Consider the following 19,982-nt stretch of genomic DNA (forward strand, 5'->3'; position numbering starts at 1 on the left):
AGCAGGTTACACGGATCAATATTCGACAAAGAACAAAGGCAACATTTATATCAAAAGGCTATTTATATCAAACAATACAAGTCACATGACAAGAACCAACCAATGAGAGACAGGACACATGACTAAGATAACCAATAGGTCCGTTCGACTTATCGCAGTGCTGCGGATATTGATCAAATTCTGACTTGAAGCAGTGAATGCTGCTGTCAGTTGCATAAACTTAGCCACCATGTTAAGACTGTGTCTTAAGAACTAGTTTGACCAACTAGCAGTTGCCAAGGGGTACTTATCAGTCTTACTTTTCCAATACAAATAAGAGCAATCTACCTTTTAATAACTGAATTAAAAAAGTTATGACCAGTCTTGAAGAAAAAAAAAAAAATAGGTGACTAACTCTTTAAGACTAGTCTAAACAGTTTATGCAACCGGACCCTGGTTAGAAATTTTGCCCGACTTAAGACGGCGCTGACGCCACGTGACTGTCACGTGTGGCATCAAAGTACATCAATAGCGATTCGAGAGCAGCCTGCTGGAAATTCTCCAGAGCGGCTGCAGGAGCGCTGATGACGACACAGCTGTTTCACGATTGGCCAGATTCTCCGCATGACAACAATCACGTGTGTTTCGGGTTTATTCTAACTTTTTCAATTCCAATGATGGCCGCAAAGAACAGTTAGAACAGTAAAATCTTTTTAACTGTAGTCGCAATGTTATATTGAGTCACGTTTATCGTGAAAAACTGATAAAAGCATATACTAGTATTTAAATAGTATATGACCATGTTGAACTTTATTCTTGAACAGATGGCACTGTATTAAGCAATATATAAAAAAGTGTTTCTGTTGCTCATGAAAACATTTCTGAAACGTCTGTGCATTTGACAATTATTGCATTTTATTCACTTCATCTGTGATAGAGTATCTGACACGCGACTGTCACTAAAGGGAGCAGAAAGCGTCCGGCTTGGCGGCTCCATTTTGAACTCCGCCCCTGACTGCAAGCAGTTACTAGGTGTGCTCGACTTCATGCGGCGCCGTACAGACCTATCGGCGAGAATAGCCGCTTGCAGTCGGGGGCGGAATTGAAAGCGGAGACGTGAAGTCGGACTCTTTCTGCTCCCGATAGTGATGCTCTCGCGGTGTTTGGATACTCTTATCACAGATTAAGTGAATAACATGCAATATTTGTCAAATGCACGGACGTTTCAGAAATGTTTTCATGAGCAACAGAAACACTTTTTTCAACCTGATCTCACAGAATTCCGTGTAACGTTCACGGACTTAATTAACCCCGAATCTGTGGTGGCATCACGGAATCGCCGAAAATTCCGTGATGGGCTCACAGAAGGCATCAGCCGTGGTCCATGCACGGATTCACTGGTTAAACACCAGCGCTGCATCGGACCACGTAAAAAGAGTGACTCCGATGCAGTTATACTTTCACTGGAATACCTGACCCCACCCCTACCCTAAACCTACCCAGTTCTGAACAATAATGATGACGATAAATTTCCCAGTATCGCGTCGGCATATAGATGCTAAGGGTTTCCGTGCATGGAGCACGGCTGATGCCTGTCACTGACTTACATTGGTATCACTTCTGTGAGCCCGTCACGGATTTTTTTCTGTGAGCCCATCATGGAATTTTCGGCGATTCCGTGATGCCACCACAGATTTGGAGGTTAATTAAGTCCGTGAACATTACACGGAATTCTGTGAGATCACGTTGCTTTTTTATATACTGCTTAATACAGGGCCATCTGTTCAAGAATAAAGTTCAACATAAACATGTACTATTTAAATACCAATAAGCCTTTATCAGTGTTTTTTTATTATTAAATGTGACTCATTATAACATTGTGAATTTAAATTAAATTTAAAGTAACAATTTAAAGTAACAAAAAGCTTCATAGGTCTTTCTTGCTTTTTTGTTCTTAATTTTATCTAATGTAGTACCATTTGTTTAACCTTTATAAGGTCTTTGGGGTCAGTATGACCCCAATCAACTTTTATTTAGTTAAAAAAATATGTTTCCCTTCATCTCAGTCAATATGACCCCAATTGAAAATGAATGGGAAATGCAAAAAAAACTATTTATATTTTTTTAATTTGTCAAAAAATAATAATAAATTCAGCATAAGTCTGAAAATTTTCACACAGAAATGAAGGCCTGGTTCTAGATCACAAATGCAATGTAGAAAAGACATGCTCACTCACACGCACACGCGCACACACACACACACAAAAACACACACGTGTGACTGCAACAAAGAGCATTTTTTATAGAATTTGGCAAATAAAATCAATGAATTCTGCATAAATCTGAAAATGTCCACACAAAAAAATTAAAGCCTAATACTAGAGCACAAATGCAATGTGGAACGAGCATACTCACTCACATACGTACACACACGCACACACGCACACACACACACGAACACACACACTCTCTCTTACACACATACCCACCATTCATATCTGCTTATTGCAGTTGTTGTTTTTTAGTTTAGTTTGGGTTTTTTTTTTTGTTTTTTGTTTTTTTATTTACATTTATGTAAAAAAAAAGTTGTTATTTTACTTTTTAGATTGAAATAAATATGTACCTGCAATCACGTTTTAGTGACAAATTGTGTGGCATTTCTGCAAATTTATGTGGCATTATTGCAAAAACGGGCTCTTCAAAATACATCAAACCACAAAAACTAATTCTAAACTTTGGCAAAAATACTGTTTTTAATGTATTTTATAATGTTTCAATATATACTTACAAAATATATATCAGAAAAGTTGTGAGAGGAGCAGTTGACCACTTTCAGAAAAATGAATGGCTCTCTATGGGCCTCTGCTGGATATATATGGTCATTACACTATTCTTTCAAAAACTGTGATTTCTAAGTTTTTCTCTAACCACCAGATGGCAGAATTGTATACCTAACACCTAGATCAATATCCAGAAACGATTTAAATTCAATTTAGATCATCATTTAAGAGATTTATTCATAATAATTTAATATTTCACATGCAAGCTAATGGTGTAGTTGCGGATTTTTGTGGTAAACAGGTACAAAAGTACTTCATATCTCCCAAAACACAGCATTAATGTATAGATGAGAAGTAAACAAAAAAAAAAATATATATTATTTGTATCATTAAAAATGTATTTTTTTTTTACAGTTACACTAAAGGTCTTTGGGGTCAATATGACCCCAAAGACCTTTAGAGTAAACAGGAAATGGGATCCTTATGAGGGTTAATCTCTTTTTATAAAATGTTCAAAGTTTGGCTTAGCTTCCATTTTTTCACATGATTGTGATATTTTCCTAGTAAAATAATATTTGTGAGCTGTATTGGAATTGAAGATGTTAGAAAGACATGTCATTGTTGTCAAGTGGTGAATTTGGCCAATCGTGAAACAGCTGTGTCGTCATCAGCGCTCCCGCAGTTGCTCTGGAGAAACTGCGCGAGCTGAGTGAGCCGGCTGCTCTCGAAACGCTCTCGCGGTACTTTGATGCCACACGTGACAGTGACGTGGCGCAGGTTCAAGTCGGACAAATTTTCGAACCGGCATGCACTTCTTCAAGTCAGCCGCCGATCGGTTTTCATGGCGCCGCATGAAGTCGAACACACCTACTCTCATTGACCGCCGTCTGTACCCGTGGTTCAAGTCGAACGCACCTAATGACATATGAACCAAAGAACCAATCAGAACATAACACACAGACAGGGGAATCACATGACAGAACATGACTGTGGCCAAACTACAAAAATAAAAGACATGAAAACATGAACATGAAACAAAACCCAAAAACCCACGTTACAACAGGTTATTTTGACTCAAAGACACAGAACTGTGAATTATTTTTAATCTTAAAAAGCCTTGGAATATTCACCAAAGTCGTCAGAACAAATTTCCATTTTTTTTTTTTTTTTAAAGTTTGGAAGCACCCAGCATGCTTTGAAGCATTAATAAATTATGCAGTTAGTGACTATTTATAATGTTGATGTTATTTTTGTCATCACTCTCCAGTTGTTGTGTGGCGATATTAAGAACTCATCAGCCAATAAATTCTTCATTTTGTGTGTGCGTGTGTGTTTTTCACATAACACATAAACCTCAAACATCAACAACTAAACAGATGAGCACACACACACACACAAAAAACAAAAAACAAATATAACTGACAACAGCAATAGTCTGCAAGCTGCAAAACAATAAGCTTACACTGATACAACATTAACTGGTGTAGAAACAGTTTTCACTCAGAAATTGAAATTGTAAATTTCACAAATTATAAAAAAAAAAAAATAGCAACATTAAAATTAAATATGGAATTTTGAGGTAGAAAGAAAGACTGAAATAGAATTTTCGGTAACACTTTATTTTGATGGTCAGTTGCATGTTTTAACTGATCTGGTATAGTTCCAGTGCTGAGACATTTATTCATAAGAGAGAGCAAACAAGGTCCCAGTGTCTTAAAAACCTGCTTAAAAAAAATGTGGAGGGATTGTGTCATGCAGGGAGGCAGACGGCTTTAAATTATCTATAATTTCGAGTGAAAAAGGGGTAATAGACTCAAACTCATTCCAGGTAGCTCGAGAAATATGAGGTTCAATAAAAGTGCAAGCCGGAAGTGAAGTAGTCCCTGATAAGTTAGCTATTTTAGTAACAAAGTTATCAAGGAATTTTTCACATAAGTCTGAGGATATCTCTGTACGTATCTGATTTGGAGGGTTAAGAACATTATTGATTTTAGCAAAAATAACAGCAGGTTTATGCTGGCTTTTGGCAATGACAAAGAGCCATCTCTTTCTTACCTTTTTTATAACGTGAGGAACCTTCTTTCGCCACAAAGAACCTTTTGTGAAACAAACAGTTTCTTCAGATGTTAAAGGTTCTTTATGGAACCATTTAAACAAAAAGGTTCTTCTATGGCATCATGAATGAATCACCTTTATTGTGTATTTCTACGTATCAAAATATGGCATGCAAATTTGTAGCAGTCTTTGCATTATATTGGGGAAAAAATACAATGTTACAATTGTCCTTGGTCTCCCCTATTATTCAGAATCTCAGAATCTCAGTTCAACAAAAGCTGCATGCTAGAAATATTATGTTAATGCTGGCCAAATTGTTTTCTAAAACCCAATTGGGCTGTCTATTTAATTTAATGGATGACATGTACATGAATATTCAATTGGATAAGCTATTCCATCCAATTCCAAAAGGGAATTCTCAAGCATGAGGAAGTGATCCTCATCAGTATATGTGGACATTTGTATCAAAATAGAAGGAAAATTCCTGGCTGCGAGCCAAGATTCCCATCTGCCTTTGAAAGCAGCCTTCCCCATCTGCTGAGATTAGCCTGTCAGAAAACACGGCTGACATACGTTGTGAAAGAGAAGGGATCTTTCACCCAGCGGTCCAGATAATACCTGCTGGATGCTGTTATTGTGCTTCTTTCGGATCCAGTTGCTGCAAATCATCAGTGAGAACCTGGACGGGTGGCTGAGATAATGACTTTACTCCCAAACCCCCCTCTGATGTCCAGGTCAATCTCACACCAACTGCCCATATCTCCCTTCTGGAGTTTGCCCATTAGAGCCACAGCCAGATCCTTTTGGATAGCATTAGAACGGGCACTAAGAAATATGAGAGCAAAGCTTCTCACAGGTAGAATTTTGGACATGGAATCATCTCAAGGAATGTAGAGTTATTTTTAGAGCTACTCAAAATATCATATCAGACGTGCTTGCATTTTATTTTTTGCATACAGTCTGGTTCACATTGGAGTATATTTTGGCCAAGTAGATCCTTGGAGAGAACTAGCCCATTTATCAGCTGGCGTATTTACTTTGCAAGTATGCAACCTGCATACGGCCATCATTCCTCATGGGTACTCTTTTTGGGCACACAGATTTTGACCCAATTACTAGAGTCATAAATGCCATGTGGCTAATTACTCTGGAGTAATTACCAGCAGGGGCTACCTGCCCATCCTAACCAGCCAAATCCTGACCCCCATTTCTAACCAAAAACACATACTTAGACAGGAAGACACCGTCTCACTGACATGTAAAGCAAGCAAAAGGTGTGTTAAGGTTTGGTCACATTTACCGTTGTTGGATGAAATCCATTCACTTCATTAGAAAATCATGAGTTTCATGTGAGGATGGAAAAATTCCCAACAGACTTAGCTCGTGGTCAAGTTGGTCACTTGAATTCGAAAGCTGTTTGTTTTGAAAGCAATTTCTGTGTGAGCGGTCATTCATTTTTATATGGCAATTAACAATGGCCTTTTCCGCCACTGAATGAAGCTCATCATTATAGTATAATAATTTAGGACAGTAAAGGCACATTTTCCACTGACTCTCAAAAACACTGGAAAAAGAAGTCCAGGGTCTCTGTTCATCTGCATGAACGTGCCATAGTACTGCTGCAGGGAGGCATGAAGCCTGTAGATATGACAATAAACTGCAATGTCCATAATGTAAGATGCCTAAGACAGTGCTACAGGGAGACACGAAGGACAGCGGATTGTCGATGTAATGCCAGCCCACATGTGACCACATTTATTTCCAGATGTGACCAAGTGCCTTGGTGGAAGAGTGTAGTAACATCTCACAGCAAGAGCTGGCAAATCTGGTCCAGTCTTTGAAGATGAAATGCACTGAAGTGCTCAGTGCAGCTGGTGGCGACACCAGATACTGACTGTGACACATTATCTTCTGCTATGTCAAATGCCTGTGAAACTTGTTCAGTTTTTTCATCTCAGTTGTTTAACTTTTTAGGTTAAAACAGTATTTACACATTTGCTGGAAATAAAAGCAAATGAAAGAGAGGTTGTTGTTTTTTTTTTGCTGAGTTTAGCTATTACTTATCATTAGCTTGTATTAGACCATTCCATTTAGATGATTTCTGCACAAGTGTATCTTTTTTTCAAGGCAGTTGAAAATGATGATTGCAGCAGTGATATTTTTGAAGTACCATTTTCAATTATCAAGTGTTTCATTCATCCAATGACACATAAAAAAATACATTTTATGTCTGACCTCAAAACACATTTTGCCAATGGGGAAAAGAAGCTTGATTAAATATATACTCAATATACATTTTCAGAAAAAAAAAAATTGCCGTTAAAAAAAAAAAAAAGAAATTGAGTTTTAGATGTTTTTACTGGAAAACAAGACAAGAACACTTTTTTTTTTTTTTTTTGTAGTAGTATTGGCTTGCGCCCATAAATAAGTGAAGGCCAGGCTAGCATGTGTTGCTAATCAATTAGGGTGGAAATGCAACTGCATAACTCAAAGCTTTCAATGGGAATCTCTGCACAATTTGTACTGATCTGTTCCTCCAATCTGTCTAGTGTCTATTACTCAATGTCTCTTTCATCTGCGTGCACAACAATGCAAGACAAATGAATGTGCTGCAGGCATAAAGATACCTGACTTTCATTAACTCCCAACACAAAGTATGCATCAATGCATTAAGAACAGCACTGAGACTTTTCATTGATCTTTAAGGTACAGTTATAGTCAACACGGAATCTAAATTAACTCTATTTATTTAATACATTCCTGGTCTTGGGCTAATTTATTTATGCATATTATTCCTATAAGAAAAGTACTCTGTATAGTTTTGTCTGTCGACATAAAATGCATAACTTTTTGCTTGCATTATCTGATGATGATCTGAATTGAATTTGTAGAAAATCAGACCAATGTTTTAGGTTGGACAAGTTCAAAAAAGTAGGTTTTTGAGAAAAAATAAAATAAATCCAAATGGTGGATAACAAGTTTAACTGTCTATGACATAATTGGTACTCATGACTCAACTAATCTATCAGTTTTATTACATTAGGCAAAAATATATCAAAAGCTATTAGCAATTTAATTAATTTTTGACACTATCCTGAAACTTTTGAGTAACTTCAAGACATCTTGCCAAAGACACACTGCATTTTGGATATGCTAATGCATTTATTAAATAATTTTTTATTGCAAATTTCAAAATGGTCAATGCCCCAAATGTCTGAAAATTGTGTATCATCTGACTCTGATGAAGAATAATTTTCCGTGAAATAATTTTGAATATTTAAGCAAAAATAACACTTTTTATGTTATCTGACTAGTATGGTACTGTGCAAGTACTCTAAGGTCATGCTCGCAAAGACATGTACCAAGTTTCATCTGAATTTGCTATAACATTGTAGAGATATTGTGTCACATCCGTTTCACAAGCTCACTGCCAAATTTGTTTGTGTTTTATTTGAGAATGGTTTGATTAATCAGCTTGGATTCTTTAACTTTTTGTCAGCACAGTCAGAAGATAATTTGAATTTCATGAAAATCTGGTGAAATTTTTTTTGGGAAATTTCAAAATGGCAGAAAATGTTCAACAGAAAATGAGGTCTAGTTAACCGTAAGCATAAATATAAGTTCATATTTGGGCAGTTGGTGGCGCTAGAGGGTTTCAGTTAGAGTCCTGTGTGCAAAAATTTCATAACTTTCCCGCAAGTGCCTCTATGTGCTGCCGTAAACTCAAGACTGGAAGAAGTAGAGTAACAATAAAACAACAATAATTAATACATTTGGTTCTCACGTAGCATTGTTACTTGGCTCCATTTTTTTTTCCCAAAGATCCAAAGATAGGATGTGGCCGCATGTTGTAGAACAAATGATTACACATAACCCAGCCACAACAAGAAACCTGTTGCTCAGCTTTGCCCAAGAGAATTACTGCGAGAAATTACTTTTCTGGATTTCACTTTTTGCTGATCACACAAACTATACTCTTAAGAAAAAGACTTGCTGTGCTGAAAACACTCAATACCTTCCCAATGAGCTTCTACTTGTATGCAAATGATCAAGCTGCAGTAGTGAGCGTTTGTTCTTGTGAATAACGTTCGTTTGTCAGGATGATACTGAATATGCTGGCAAAACTCTGACAGATGGAACCATCTGTTATGAATTAAATTCTTATTCGGATCTTGGACATGACGTCTTGAAAAGTGCCATCCATTTTATCCCTGATAATGATCATCATCAATAGCAATGTTGTGTAACAAACTGGGTATTTGAGGCCAGTGCATCTTTCATGTCTCTTGTATAACATTGGACTCATACATCTTGCATCTACCACTGTTACAGTAATTGATTTTACTGTTTTAATAGTACTGTAATGTTGTAGTGTTCAACGTCATATAGTCAAGACGATTGTTTTGTACATTGTTATGCATTAGACAACAAACAGATAAGATTTTAAAACTGTTTTTTTTTTTTTAAATATTCTTAATATTTCATACTCTGTACATATTTATGTGGCAAAAAGTAATAATGTATCCCTTAAATGTCTCTTTGAACTGTTCTTCTTGGCCATTTTTATGTTCTTTTTTCCCCTACTTCTCCACAGAAACGTTGCGTAAGCGTTTGGTAAGCCACTAAAATATTTCAGCTCAGATCTGTATTTTGTGTCCAATAATTTACTTATGTGACAAGTAGCCATGTGAAAAGCGGAATAATGTAGATCTTGCCATTTGTTGCAGCAATAGAAACCCCTTCAGTAAGATACAAGGTCATCCTGTCAGGGTTTATTTTACAATAACAATCAGGTGGATGTGCGGTATTCCTTAATAACATTAAACACCTGTGCTGTGAATGTAGACTGTATTAACTAGACGTCATTAACAATATATTGCAATTACTGCATTATCATATTGTTACAACATATTTAAAAAATTAAGGACATTCTTGTATGTATGTATTTATTTATTTATTTATTTATAGTTAAAATCTTTGCTAGCTGCTAGCTGGATTCATCTTTACTATAGATCCTTCTCCTTTTCTTGTCCCTAATTAAAAAAAGGAAATAAATAAAAAATTGATTTTTAGTTCTGAGTAAAACCTGACAAGGTGGCATGGATGGAAAACATTTTTTCTACAAGGCAATTAATAAACTAATCCATTCTGTGCTTATTGGAAACACTTCAAATTACTAAATCATTTGGAGAATGCAAAACAAATTCTGTCATGACGTCTGTGCTTTTATATATTTTTTTCTTTTTGTTTAGATTCCTAGATTTCTCTGTATTCATATAGTTCAATTGAAGACTCTCAATGATCAAGACTCTCAAAATTCTCGCTTCAGCAGCTCAGCTTGTTTAATTTGTTTTGCCTGTCATTTTGCATCAATATGGATGCAGCAAACGCTTGATGAACATGTCTGGCTTCCTGATCGGGTGTAGACTGTGATTTATGATGATGTAAATTATGTCAAAGCCCTTTCTATTGATTAGGGTGTTTGCTTGCGCATTTCGTTTTGTCAGTGTCAAACTAAGATGTACGACAACTTTTTCTCCACGTAAATGCAGAGATGAAAGTCTGCAATTATGCCTCACAAAAGCTTTGCATATGCAAAAAAACAACAAAACAAAAACAAACAAACAACAACAACAACAAAATCCTAATTAAAAATACTTGCTTGTGTGGCAAGATTCGTGGTGAAAGAGGTGTGGAAACACATTTAAAACTTATGAAAATTATATATACTGTACAGAGTTATTTTGGCTAGCTCTGAGATAATAAATGTCTCACTAGAGCTGTGCAAACAGTAATAAAAATAGCTTCTGGGTTTCTTTCAAACTTTGAAACACATTCCATTAGCAGATTATTGAGGCTGTAAAATAACATACTTTACTAAACAAAAGAAATGAAGCAAGCAAGATGGATGGGCATAGTTTACAAACACTTCCATTAAGATATAATCACACCATAACATTTTTACAGGTCAGAAGTGCATAAGAGGCAAGGGCAATCAGTCTGCCATACTGAACCTCTTGCAGTTGCTTAATATCAATAAATCACCCCTGGAGAAGGAGGTCGGCCCTGTTGACTGTATATCTCCCCTGATCCACCCAGCCATGTGGCACAGATGCAACATTAATTATCATAAAACCGCTGGCCATGTGCAGTGACTTCAAAGTGCCCAGACGTCAGTCTGAGCGACTGCAGAGAACCTCAGTGTGACTAATGAGCTAGCAGAAGAGAAACAACAGCAGTAGGACAAGTGTTGGAAAACCTTCCCCAGTGACACAGAATCAATAAAGCAAACTGTTGTCGGTGTGGGATGAATATTTTGTCTTTTTTCTTCTTCTTGAAATAAAGCTGGCCATGTCTTTCCGGCAGTGCCTCTGACTAAATAAGAGTGACTTAGAGTTAGAAAAGTTCACCTAAAAAAAAAAAAAAAAAAAAAAAAATTCTCAGGCTATCTAAAACGTAGATGAGTTTGTTTCTTCATCAGTTTTGGATAAATGAAGCATTATATCACTTGCTCACCAGTGGATCCTCTGCAGTGAATGGGTGCCGTCAGAATGAGAGTCCAAACAGCTGATAAAAACATCACAATAATCCACAAGTAATCCACACCACTCCAGTTCATCGGTTAACATCTTGAGAAGGCAAAAGCTGTGTGTTTGCAAGAAACAAACACATAATTTGGTAACACTTTATTTTGATGGTCACTTTTGAACATTCTGTTGACACTAAGTAATGTTGCAACTACATGTCAACAAACTCTCATAAGAGTATTAGTAGACTTTCTGCTTCATATCTACTAACTCCTTATTGTGTTGGTCTCCCAACAGCTATTCTACTGACTATAAGTAACTTTGCAAGAACGTGTCAACTTAATCTAACCCTAACCCTACCAGTCAACTAATACACTACTAACACTCTAATGAGAGTCAGTAGAAATGTAGGTGCAACATTACTTATAGTCAATAGAATGTGTTAAAGGGACCATCAAAATAAAGTGAAACCCATAATTTTTTTTTACTTCAAGCTGTTGCTTCCAGCTAATATATGAATCCTCTATCATATTGCTTCCTCCAGTGAAAAAGTCATCTCGTCAGAATCAGAAGAGAAATATATATAGATCAAGCAAAAGAGTTCAAAACAATGTGTATGGATTGTGATGTGAGAGGACAACAGAAGATGGACTTTTTAAAGTTAAAAAAAATGACTTGATTTATTACAAATTATATTAGGTGGTATAATATAAATATTACCTAATATAAAGTGGGACCCAAAAATGCAGCATAAACTGATGGACTGCAGTGGTGTGGATTACTTGTGGATTATTATTTTAATATTTTTATTAGCTATTTTGTCTCTCATTCTGACGGCACCCATTCACTGCAGAGCATCCATTGGTGAGCAAGTGATGGAATGCTACATTTCTCCAAATCTGATGAAGAACAAACTCATCTACATCTTGGATGGCCTGAGGGTGAGGACATTTTCCATGATTTTTCATGTTTGCGGAAACTATTCCTTTAAAGTCAATGTAAAACACATTTCAGGAGTCAGAGCTTTCAGAGCTTTATTACCAAGTATGTTTACACGCACAAGGAATTTCACTTGGTGACAGGAGTTTCCAGTGCAGAAGAAAGTACGGACATAGTGCAAACATACATGATTAAACATTTCTACATTTTCTGTCTACTCTGTATGCATTTTACAATTAGATTAATTTATGAGAAAATTATTTGCAGTCCATATAAAACAAATCCAATAATCAGTGAACTCTGGCTTAAATAAAATATTTGAAACTGTAAGGTCAAATATTAAAACAAATTAAAAGAGGAACCCTGTTTGCGTTGTTAGATATTTAATTAGAAAATCTAAGTACTTTAAGAAAGTCAATGTTTTTCCATGTCATGTGTATAGTATGTTGTACAGCACTGTGGAAAGGGTCATAGACAGATGCACTTTCTGAGCATTGCAGTATTGCATTTTTGCAGTATCGGTTTATCGTGTTTACGCAGCACATCTCAAGAGTAGTTTGCATGCCTCTTTTCTAGAGTGTCTTCAAAAATCGTCTTTAATCCACACCATAAATCACATTAAAGTCCATAATTGGTTGAAGCACATGAAAGATGCCCTGCACCTGGGACGGCCACATCTTCTGGTTTTATCAGGCATTTCTGCTAATGAGATCACTCTCAAGAGACCTTTCGTAATTACAATTATCTCAGGAATTAAACTTTATAAACCTTATCTTGACCCATGATTTCACTTGGTTTTTATTTTATTTATAAATGAATCAGAACTCGACCAGGATAAAGCCAACCAGAACACTTTTACAGTAGGTTGATAGAGGAGTATACTGTAGTAAATGGACTATAATACACTGTAATGTACTAATATTGCAACAGTTTTGATGTACACAGTTAATTTATTAAAACCATAAGGGTATGGTCTTTGTATATATAAGATTTTAAGAAAGTGAATAAATGAATAGGAAAATGATGCACAAAATAAGTTTTTGTTTTTGAATTTATATGAATTATGAATTTAATTATATATTGAAAATATATTGCTATTTCACCCCCAAGTGTGGAGTACTCACATCAATCAATCAATCAACTTTTTCCCATGAGAGGGACTTTTACCTTAATTTTATTGCACCATACAAAGATGAGAACATACTTTCTTTTAAAAGAACTATGCATCTAGGTGGATTGGTATCTATGATACATACTAATGTTTACATGTCACTGGCAGTTTGGCGTTGCTTTTGTTTCTCTTCACTTAGACAGAATCTTGGCATTGCGAGCACACAATGCATGTGCTGAATATGTTATTATTGAATGTGAATGGCCTAAATTCTCCTATTAAGCGTACCCAGATATTAGAATATTTGCACTGTAAATAGATTTTCTGTGCCCTGATACAAGAGTCTCGCTTAAAACAATGCGATGTGGCACATTTTCAAAACAAGTATTACAAACTGGTAGCTTTCTCTTGTGCCCCTAATACAAATTAGGGGGGTGCTTGTCTTGGTCGATGGGAAGTTGCATTTAACTATTGAACATACAATGATGATGAAGGTAAATTTGTTTTTATACTCTGTAAAATACATGGTGACAGGTTAGCACTTTTCTCCATTTGCTGCCCGAATGAGGCAGACAGTGCATTTTTCACGAATGTGTCCAATATATTTCTTGAGCAGATGGATTGTCCTTTAGTGAGGGGTGGCGATTTTTTCTCTCTCTCTAAAAAAGGTGGAACGTCTGATGGGAGGACCTTTCAAAGTTTGTAACAACACACCCTTATGGCACAACTTTAATTTTTTATGTTGAAATCGGCCATTTGTCCAGCCCTTTGGTCTACATTGGGCAGAAATACATGTAGTGACTTATATGATAATCAGGGACTCTGCTCACTTCAAGAACTACGAACTAAGTTGTGTTTAACAGCATCATCATATTTTGTCTTTTTTTTTTCAGTTACGTTCTGCTCTCAAGGCCTATGGAGATCCCTGGGCATCCCCTATTTCCTCTCATCCTATATGAGATTGGATCGCACCACCCTCTTGTCGGCCATCTGTCTCTTTAATATATGGTAAACTTAATGATCACACTGCAAAGTCTCTTTCTATTAAATCTATCTGGAATCATGAATTAACAGATTTGGATTTATCGGTCGACTGGGAGAGGGTGTGGTCTAATCTAATCTTAACTTCTAAAAACTTGGCTCATCGTCTTATCCATTTCAAAGTCATCCATTGAGCATACATAACTCCTTACAAGAGGTTTAAAATGAAACTGCAATCGACCTATAACTGTCATATCTGTAATATTGTATCAGCAGGTACTTTTCTCTACATGTTTTGGGAATGTTCAATTGTTGTTGGACTGTGGACTCATGTGGATTCGGTTTTGTCCTTTCTGCTGCAAATTGGAAATTGTTATGGTGTGTCTGTTGGTTCTCCCCTCCCCTGTTGTTTGTTTGCGTGGATGTTGTTTTGTTGATTTAAAAAAATAATTAAATAAAAAGTTGATCACAAAATAAAAAATAATAATAAATAAATAAATAAAACATGATATTATGTAATTTTGAACAAAATCATATTACCTTTTGCCTACAGGACTTCAGATGGAAAATAAAATGAGAAACCACCAGGGTTAGTGACATTAACCAGGAGGGCTGTGTTTCATTTTAAATAAATGAGTGATGATTTGGGAGCAAACTAAACATTATGCAAATAGATTTCTTACTTAGCCTGACACTGTGCATCATAATTCAAGGAAGCACTCAATTACCTAACTACCTTTCCATGAGAATGAGCAACCAAATTGAAAATCTTATTCTCATGGATATAAAATGTCCACTCTACAGCATTAGCTGTAATTTAAATTCACACCTGATCCTTTTATAAACTGGCTACATAACTGGTAATGTAAGCATAAACTGCAGGGTTCCTTAAATCCAGCCCTGGAAGACCACTGACCTGCATTAAAGACACCTGAGCAAGCTGATCAACATTTTCAGTTACTTGAAAATTACAGGTACATTACAGATGTGGACAAAGTTCAGAATATAAGGATTGGTTCTGATTTAAATCATTAGTTCTAAAAGAAAGACTGATATCAGCAAGAGCATACACGTAGGGAAATGGTCTGAGAGCTTGATAGGATCCTCTCTATCCACCTTTCTCTTGAACGTGAAAGTCTTGCCTGACTTATTATGCTGTCTGTTTCCAGTCTCTGGTGTTTCTAGTCAAATTAGCATATTTTCAAAGCCAATAATGTAATGCTGAAAATAGTTTTAAAAAGCACATGGCTCCATAGTTTCATCACTTTACAGTGTCACTTTTGTCAGTGTCTCACCCATCAAAGTTTAATGAGTGGGTAGTGAAGCAGCCCAAGATTAGCTACACTGAACAGATGGGTGCTCATATCCTACATACAGCTCCCAATCAGGGTGTTTTTCACCAAACTGATAAAATCAGACATTATGTTTACAATGTGATCATTAAACAATATTTATTTAACTAAATAATTAATCATGTTAAGTAGTCAGTGTAAGGCCCAATCCCATTTCTACACCTTACCCCTACACTTGCGCGTTCATGTGAAGGGGTAGGTGCGTGTCTCGATCCTCTTTTGGTTGGAGGAGTAGGGGGAAGGGGAAGGGCCAGACAGCCCTTCAAATGAAGATTTTATGGGACCACACTTCCCAAACGAAGGGGTATGAGAATCATCTTGGCATAAACTGGCTATACAGCGGCAACATGGCTGCCCGAGCGAACAAAAAGACACATAAATGTAAGCATTTTTGGCATTAAAACATATTTTAATGAAAAGTAATAATTTGTTTTGTTACATTCAGTCGTGTGTTTAGATTTACGGTCATGTTGTTCAAACAAATGTTTGCAAAAAAATCACTAAAGTTTGCCAACGTTAAAATCATTACTGACTGCACGATAGTGCCACCACATATTTCCATGTCAGATTAGGACGATAACCACCATAGACATTGAGGGGGGCTATTCTCCCCAACAATTAGAAATCACTGAACCTTTTTCTCAAAGATGGTTAATTTGAGAGAGAGATGAAAGTTGCGTGTACGCGCATCTGTGCGTCTCTCTTTACACTGAGTGAGTTTACTTCAAAAACAGATTTTATCCTCTCACTGCTGGAAAATATAATATAGTGATTCAGTATTTAAACTAAGTTATCAATAAAAGAACAGCATTAATAAGTTTCTTTCCACCTGGACGTGTGTGCTGCGTGATCTCTGATGTGTGTGTGTGTGTCAGTAAGCAGCACATTCACATAGAACGGTAATTAAAGGCTCTAATGCACACCAGTGGTGTCCCATTTCTTAGGGGAATATTTTCACCCCTACCCTTTGACACTCAAGGGACAAGATACTTTTTTTATAATTATATATTTTATCTTTATATAACTCACTAGCGTAGCCAGACATTTTTAAGTGGGTGGGCCTACATAAAACTGGGTGGGCCAGGTGTGTACCATATGAAAACTGCATGTCAAATTGCCCCCCCAAAAATAATACAGCACCAAGGTTCATTACACAGTACTTCTAAAGCATGCATTAACATCAGTAATTTGTTATGTTAATGTTCATTTCAAAATTTACTAATAGGACATTATTAAAATTAAAAGTTAACATTTAAAATTTTTACATTGTTAATATTTGCCTGAGCTGGTTAACAAAGATGAATAAACACGGTAACAAATGCATTGCTCATGTTAGTTAATGCATTAACTAACGTTAACTAAAGGACGTTTATTAAAAAGCATTACCTCAGTGTGAAACAACGGGGCTTCGCTGATGATTTCAAGCGTCTCTGTCAGTTCACGCATATCGAGGACCGCAGAAATGTGCGCAGCTGCAAATTATGCAGTTTGTTGTGGCGATCAGGATCTAGCACAATGTTTATGTGTTTCTTTCCACAAAGGACGCATCTGTTTAGCGGATCAAACACTGTACCTATGCTAATATGATGTTTCAAACACACTTGGTTCAGAAGTTTCCGATCGATAAATCCAGCACCCTTCTCATTGGGTGGGCCACAGATGAAAGTGGCCCACCAGTATAGCTACCCGACTGATATAACTTCTGACCTTAGTCTAACCATGTTTCCAGAGTCATCTCATTTCTCCTAGACTGCCCACTCTGCCCCCAGCAAACTGGAACTTATAAGCAAATTAAGGAAACCCAGAGAGACTGGCTGACATGACACTGTTTACATAGCATGATTGATTCCTCAGTTAAATAAATATTGTTTAAGATGACATTGCGTGTGGTGACTCACTTATTTTGTTGTGATCTATGGAAGAGAATCGGAAAAATGATGGCTCGTCCGGTATCACCCTCTATTTTTTTCTATTCAAACTCAATTTCACACTGAGCAAATTCTCAGTTCTTATTTTTTTTTTTCAATCTCCAAATCAAACATTTAGTTTCCATGACCAGTTCTCTATCATGAATTTGCTGGATTTGCTAAATTTATTTTCTTTGTTCAAAAATTAATCCTGAGAAAAAAAAATCTACTGAACCTTTTTTTTTTCTTGAGAGGAAATGAACAGGAGGTCGTTTTCAATCAACCAATTTCACACCATAGAACAAAGTTTTTTCTTTATTTGTTTATTCACATCCCCAATTTTAAAATGTTCTACAATCTCCCACACTTGCTGCTTTACAAACACTAATTAATTTAATTAATCTTCAAGTTTAGTTTATTTCTAGCACATTTAAAAACAACAGTAGTTGACCAAAGTGCTGTACAAAAAAATCCCCAAAAAAACAGCAAAGACAAAAAGAAAAAACACAGCTCTCAAATTGAATTAAATGTCAATCAATAAAAAATGTGTTTTAAGACTAGTTTTAAAAGCAGACAATGTTGGGGCCATCCTCACTGACAAAGGTAGTGCATTCCAGAGTTTAGGGGCAGTTACAGAAAAGGCATGATCTCCCCTGTGCTTCAGTCTTACTCTAGGGACTGCCAGAACATGGACTGTTCAGGTAGGTTGGGGCTAAGCCATTTAAGGATTTATTAGCAAGCACTAAAACCTTAAAATCAATTCTAAAATGGACAGGAAGCCAATGTAGGGAAGCCGGGATGGGGGAAATATGTTCCCATTTACGCATTCGAGTTAAAAGTTGAGCTGCAGCATTCTGCACTAACTGCAAGCGTGAGAGAGAGACCTGGTTGACACCAACATAGAGGGCATTACAATAGTCTAAATGAGATTAAATAAAAAACATGTATAAACCTTTCAAAATCATTGAATGGCAAAAAAGTCTTAAAAAAAAAAACAGACAAAAAAAAAACTTGACTTCACTACTATCAGTTTGTGAAGTTTAAAATCTATATCCAATATTACACCCATGTTTTTAACAGTGGATTTAACATGTGGAAGCAAAGGGTCCAAATCAATGTTAGAGACCTTGTTAGTACAATTTGGACCAAATATCATAATTTCATTCTTGCTCTCATTAAACAAATAGGGCAGTCCAATCTTTAATGTATCTGAGGCAATCAAATATAAGTTGCTAAGAACTGGCATGTTCCAGTTTCAGTGGCAGATACATTTGTGTCATCTGCATAACAGTGAAATTAAATATTATATTTCCTAAGAATAGACCCTAATGGGAGCACATACATTGAAAATAGCATAGTCATCAAGGCGGACAGAAAAGTCCTGTCAGTTAGATTACATTTATATTACATTTAGTCATTTAGCAGACACTTTTATCCAAAGCGACTTACAAATGAGGACATTAGTAATCAAAACCAACAAAAGAGCAACAATGTGCAAGTGCTATTATAAGTCTTGGTTAGCCTAACGCAGTAAACATAAAAAGGTGTTTTTTTTTAAAGATAGGACCTGAACTACTCCAAAGCAGTACCCTTAATGCCGACATGTTCCAACCGGGAAAGTAGGATATTATGATCAATGGTAACAAATGCAGATGTCAGATCTAAAAGCATAAGAATGGCTGAATCTTCTGAGTCAGTGACTAATAAAAGGTAATTAAAAACCTTTAAAAGTGCCGTTTCTGTGCTATGAAGATCTTTAAAACCATTAGGATTGGAGCTAAAATTTGCAGGACAGTGGTCATCCAGGAACAGGTTTGGACACCCCTGGTATACCTTCTTTGAGGAGTTCTTTAACTTAAGTGCTGCAATCCATACTCATTTTGTCTTGTCATCTTCTCTTTGCCATAGCAAGAGATACAAACCCGTGGACATATGGACATTCCTTTAAGATTTTTTTGTGCTCTTAACAAGTACTTTCCAATGTGTTTTCTTGATCCTCGTGTTTCTTCCATGTGCTACCCTTGTCCATGTGTCTTGTTCTGATTGATTGTTCACAGGTGTATCTTGTTATGTCATTAGTTCATCAGTATAGCTATCATATTTCCATTTCTTTGTCTAGCTTTGTGTAATCCACTGCTGGTGAGTCTATGTTCATGGTCAAGGCTATATCAAGTTTTTGCCAAGCCTTTGTATATTTTTGTGTTTTGACACATTTTTTTTTAATAAAACTGCACGTAGGTTCATCTTCAACTCGCTTCAGTGGACATTATGTTACAGTATTCTGGATCATTGCGTATCCTTCACTGATTTATCAAGCCACTATAATATGACCATTACACTACAGGAAGACA

Source organism: Onychostoma macrolepis, chromosome 10 (assembly GCF_012432095.1).
Source record: "Onychostoma macrolepis isolate SWU-2019 chromosome 10, ASM1243209v1, whole genome shotgun sequence".
In the NCBI taxonomy this organism is placed as follows: domain Eukaryota; kingdom Metazoa; phylum Chordata; class Actinopteri; order Cypriniformes; family Cyprinidae; genus Onychostoma; species Onychostoma macrolepis.